The sequence below is a fragment of the Perca flavescens genome, chromosome 23 (genome assembly GCF_004354835.1).
Source record: "Perca flavescens isolate YP-PL-M2 chromosome 23, PFLA_1.0, whole genome shotgun sequence".
In the NCBI taxonomy this organism is placed as follows: Eukaryota; Metazoa; Chordata; class Actinopteri; order Perciformes; family Percidae; genus Perca; species Perca flavescens.
The window spans coordinates 16,598,176-16,603,750 of NC_041353.1; the positions used below are offsets into that span (position 1 = coordinate 16,598,176).

Below are 5,575 nucleotides of genomic sequence, written 5' to 3' on the forward strand. Positions count from 1 at the left end.
TCAGGATCAAGAAGTTATCCAGCTAACTTTGCAAAATAACTCAGCTTTTGCACATTTTATTGTGCAAAAATGAATTATTAAAAGCTGTTTTACTCGGTCTTAATCAACTCAACATAATGTGCAGGGATTGCAACAAATATCTGTTTAAAAGTTAGCTGGCTGACTCATAGATCCTACGCCACAAATCACCTCTTCAACTCTCCCTCTTTAAGTTATTCATAGGTGGTGCTTTTTCCTCTGCTCTCTCTCTCTCCCCCTCTCCATATTCGAGGTACTTTGAGATTAGGAACATCGGTGATTTTGCCGACAATCGGATGGATCATCTCTTGTTGGGATCACTTCGGCCTTAACTCTTGATCTCAGACCGGTCGCCTTTTCTTTGCACATCACCATCACACCATTTTTCTCACACGGCCCCTTCACGCACCAACACTCGTGCACGAATGTCCGTATTACTCGTCTGCTTGTTGCATCGCAGCCACGTCATCTCGGAACTGTTTCTTTAAACCCACAATAGGGCCAGAATGTACGCTGAATGGAATGAGCACTGACCAGATGTATGTGGCTGATGCCTTTTTGATTCTTTACAGGGCCAGATACATTTTTTCACCCTTTTTTTTTTTTTTTTTTTTTTTTTTTCCTTTCATGGCTCCCTTTCTTGGTTTGGTTGAATATGATGGTAAAGGGTTCTTGGCCTTTGAGAACAGCCGTATGAATTCATGGGTACTGCTCAATGCATCCCTTACCAGAGAGGGGAAAAAAATGCTTAATTGTGGTCCTGAGCTTTGAGGATGGGGAGGGATGGATGGAGGGAGGGGGGGACAACAAAACTGAAAACTGTGGGGTGAGTCTGCCAAAAAGGCCTATCAGCTTTTGGAATCATGATACAGTGAAAATATTTTGTGGCAGATTGTTGCAGGATATTCCTCCATCGGTGTAACTCATGATAAAACTATTCTCCATGGTGGAGTGTTATCTTTTCTTTTTCTACCTGTTCTTCCATTGTAAACAGCATTAGCACACCTGTCGTTGCCTCAGAATATTAGATGCCTTGCCATGCCCTTTATGAGCATCTGTGTGCTTTGACTTCAGTTGGCTTCATTGCCTTTGGCGCTGCCTTGCTTTTTGGGCGACTCACCCCCCCTCCTGACTGAGTGAGATGTGATTGCTACTATAGGCTTATACAATACTGTACATAAGAGTTCACTCTGTGAGTGCACATTTGATAAAGTTTATTTATTTATATGTAAGCATTTAATAATAAACAGACAATATATTTAAAACCTTGACAAGACCTGAAATGTCAGGGGGCGGGGGTGGGGGTGGGGGGGCGTGGCTAGAGTCCACACGTACACACTAGTTTGCAAAGTCTTGCCTGTGCTCTTGTCAGGAAGGGAATATTTAAAAATAAAAAAAAAGGATGGTTCTGTTGTTTTGGGACATTTTTTTGTATAAATAATCCAGACATCCTTGCATGACGATATAACGGGGTTTCCAGGTTTGGCTGCACTAGAGTTCACTTGGGTTTACATTTGAAATGTGCATGTGTATTTATACACAATCTTCAATAAAGTTGTGTAAAGCTTCCTATGGGTCCTGCTCGTGTGTGTGTGTGTGTGTGTGTGTGTGTGTGTGTGTGTGTGTGTGTGTGTGTGTGTGTGTGTGTGTGTGTGTGTGTGTGTGTGTGTGTGTGTGTGTGTGTGTGTCTCTGTGTGTGTCTCTGTGTGTGTCTCTGTGTGTGTCTCTGTGTGTGTCTCTGTGTGTCTCTGTGTGTGTCTCTGTGTGTCTCTGTGTGTGTCTCTGTGTGTGTCTCTGTGTGTCTCTGTGTGTGTCTCTGTGTGTCTCTGTGTGTCTGTCTGTGTGTGTCTCTGTGTGTCTCTGTGTGTCTGTCTCTGTGTGTCTCTGTGTGTCTGTCTGTGTGTGTCTCTGTGTGTCTGTCTGTGTGTGTCTCTGTGTGTCTGTGTGTGTCTCTCTGTGTGTCTGTGTGTCTGTGTGTGTCTCTGTGTGTCTGTCTGTGTGTGTCTCTGTGTGTCTCTGTGTGTCTGTCTGTGTGTGTCTCTGTGTGTCTGTCTGTGTGTGTCTCTGTGTGTCTGTGTGTGTCTCTCTGTGTGTCTGTGTGTCTGTGTGTGTCTCTGTGTGTCTGTGTCTGTGTGTGTCTCTGTGTGTCTGTGTCTGTGTGTGTCTCTGTGTGTCTGTCTGTCTGTGTGTGTCTCTGTGTGTCTGTCTGTCTGTCTCTGAAATGTTATACTGTGTATCTTTCATAACATAATAAAAAGGCACACTTTCCTGATAAAAGTTAAAGGGAAATATCAAACCAGATTATTTGTTTTAAATACAAAGCACATACACATCTTGGTCACAACAGTAAGTAAGAATAAGAATTCTTGCAGTAACTTACATCTCCCTATAAAGAAGCCCTCTGAATCATGTGTGGGTTGTTCATTTTTATAAGAAATAAAATATAAGCCTTGAGGGGGGAACACCGTGTTCTCTCCGGGTTCTGACGGGTTCTCTGCCCGCTCCCAGCTGGGAGGTTCCCCAGAGCAGCTGCTCATTCTTCTAACCAATAGGAAGGAGGAGAAGAGTGACCGGCTGGGAGCAGAGCGCTGAACCACTCGCGTTCAGAAAACGGAAACCAAGTTTACTGTCAGTCAAAGAAAATGCCAAAACCTAAATGCTGATGTGGAGCAGGGAAAAATACTATGAATTTAAAAAGTAATCTAATCTATATATAATCTCTCTCTCTCTCTCTCTCTCTCTCTCTCTCTCTCTCTCTCTCTATATATATATATATATATATATATATATATATATATTTAACATTATTTGAACATCACAAAGATCTGTAGATACTAAAAGCGTAATTAAAACTTAAATTAAATGATATCTTGAAATTAAAGCTTAATTTGTGTTATCTTCATAACAGAGTCGGAGACATTGCAGAATATTTTCATATCCATGTATCCGTCTATAATAATATATAAACATGTATATACATATTTTTATATGTATTTTTAAATATATTTTTCAGATTTATTTGTTTTAGAAATATATAAGCCACATACTTATACATACTGCTGTTTCAATATGATTTCATTCATCAGACACCATTGATTAGCTGGTGAAAAATAAACTATTTCAGTGAAAAGTATATATAACATATATGTTAAAACTGGTCAAGAGTTAGGCTACCAATAATTGTGTTGGTGTTTTTTTTATGATTTTAATCACATACAGTACACTTTAACTATTTATCATCCAATTTCGTCTGTTCCAGAAAAATAGCAGTGCCATTGTGGAAAGAACAAGAATACAGGTTGAGTTTACCAGGGAAAATAACTAGTTTGACATCAACAAGCTGATTATTACTGACATTGCTGAGGTAATATCTACTTTTTGTATCACGTGTATTGAGTCACTGCTTCATCATGACAATGTCCATGATGAAAGATTATGGACCTTTTTTCACCTTTTTGACTTGTCCTAGTAGGAAAAGCCCAGCTGAAAGTGATAACCTTAACGATGGCTCAATTCCATCAAGTGTCCCAGTAAGATATTTCAGTGAGTCAGCATACACAATACCAGCGCCTCTCCTAAGTGGAATGCAGCCATCACTAATGGTTTTGAATACACCTGTGCTTTTCCTACTATGACAAGAAAAACATGTCTGCTGTGAAAAAGATCTATTGCCCATAGTTACTACCGGGCCTCTAAAAAACCTCCCCTGTGCTCTTTTGAATGCAACCAGCCGATGGCGCACTCTGACACTTTTCTCTCCTACAGCTGCTGGTGTTCTAAAAAACCCGTCAGAGTGAGACCTCTTCGTTTTCTCTAATCTCTGGTCGTGCCTACACCCGTCCTGACGTTCCCCGCGAATTTTTATCCACGCCGCTCCGCCAAATCCACTCATTTTCCACACGTACCTGACATGCGGCATTTGCGGAGAGAAATGGGCAAAAGAAAATCGTGTTTTGCTCGGGATGTGGATTTGTACACGTTTATTTATTTTTTTGTCTTTTGAACCGAGTGGGTTTGATAGCGGGACAACTTTCCTGCACGACGCAGGGACAGGCACAGACAACAATAGATTATAAAACAATCTGCTGCAGTTCAGCTGCAAGGTGAACGACCGGATGACGAGGTGGATGTTTTTGGCATTTTTTTTCACATCCAACAAAATCCCGGTAATATTAATTTGGAGTTTATTGTGACTTTTTTTGTTAATCTACTTAATCTCGTGTGCTTTCAATACGACAACAACAGACTATAATAACCATTGTTTTTACACTTTTATATTTAAAAAAAAAAAAGAAATTCTTCAGTTTGTTAAAATTCGTATCTATTGTGATGTGTGTTGATTTTTACAAGCGTAGTTTGATGTTTTGATGTTTGGAGACCGTTCATAGCCGAATTGTGCCGATTATAAATTTTGTTCTTCGTTCGGCTCATTCATGTTATGCGGACTACATTTTAATGTCATTATTTAAAAACAACATTAATACCACATCTTTTTTTTTTGTAGTGTGACAAAGCGACGCATGTCGGCTGCGTGCCGCTCAGAAAACCCACGGAGAGCCCCGCCGTCCTACCTGCCATATGCCATTTCCACACCGAGGTCATCCGAGGAGAGCAGCGGGTGCAGGAAAAATGGGAGAGGTACAGGAGGTGTTTTTTTTTTTTTTTTTATTTCTTTGGGTGGGGTTTTTGTCTCGCTTTATTGCGGCCACGTTTTGCGCGCACGCCATTTTTACCGTGCGCTTTTACGCACAGCGACACAGACTGAACGGAGGAGTGGTGAAGACAAAAGAAAAGGCAAAGAGCACCGGGGGCCAAGCGCTGGTTGAGGTAGTAGTTTGTGCTGTTGGTCGGGTTGTCATATTACCCCTATGTGGAGATGACTGCGCAATCTACTGCCTTGCTGGCGCTGGTGACTTGCGTCAGAGGAGTCGAACGGATCCAACTGAATGACTGAGCTCACTGTGTAGTCGGTAAACAGAACACATTAAACTGAGATGGATATGCTTTCAAAATAATCACCTCTCCATTGTTGTGCGTAAATTGTCAGAACGTGTGAACTGGGACAGATATGTTCGAATGGAACCCGTGTAAAGCTAGAATATCTGCTACTACATTTTAAAATAAAGTGATTTATTTGGTATGTTGATGGTATGTATCATGTGCGTTTGTGTTTCTTTTCTCCAATTCATAATTTATTATCCAACGAAAGTCAGAATGTGTATCCAGAAGTCAAAGGAACTGAATCGAGTTCTTATCTAGATCGTCTTTTGGAATTTAGAGACTTAACATGTAAATGCTATCCAATGCAGTGGAATTCACCTTTGGGCTAGTATAAAATAATTGGTGGTTTAGGGACAGTACGAAAATTACTTATTTATTTTTTAGGTATTTTAGGATTGTGCCGATCATAAGTGATTGAAAGGTACCCCTCAGGAGATCTTAACAGAAAGCAGCAAACTGTGTAAAAAACAAAACAAACGAAGTGTGTCCAATAAAGTGACAGTGACAGCTCTTGATTCAAAATAAAAACAATGGCGGGAATATTATGTAAAAAGGA

The 5,575-nt window shown here is 40.6% G+C and overlaps 1 long non-coding RNA gene across 1 annotated transcript; it reads left to right on the forward strand.

Moving 5' to 3' along the window:
- The first annotated feature begins 3,857 nt into the window (after nucleotides 1–3,857).
- On the forward strand, nucleotides 3,858–5,169 carry LOC114550442 (uncharacterized). Its single transcript, XR_003691700.1, has 2 exons — nucleotides 3,858–4,184; nucleotides 4,523–5,169. It is a non-coding gene; the product is annotated as an uncharacterized LOC114550442 (long non-coding RNA).
- Nucleotides 5,170–5,575: the final 406 nt, after the last annotated feature.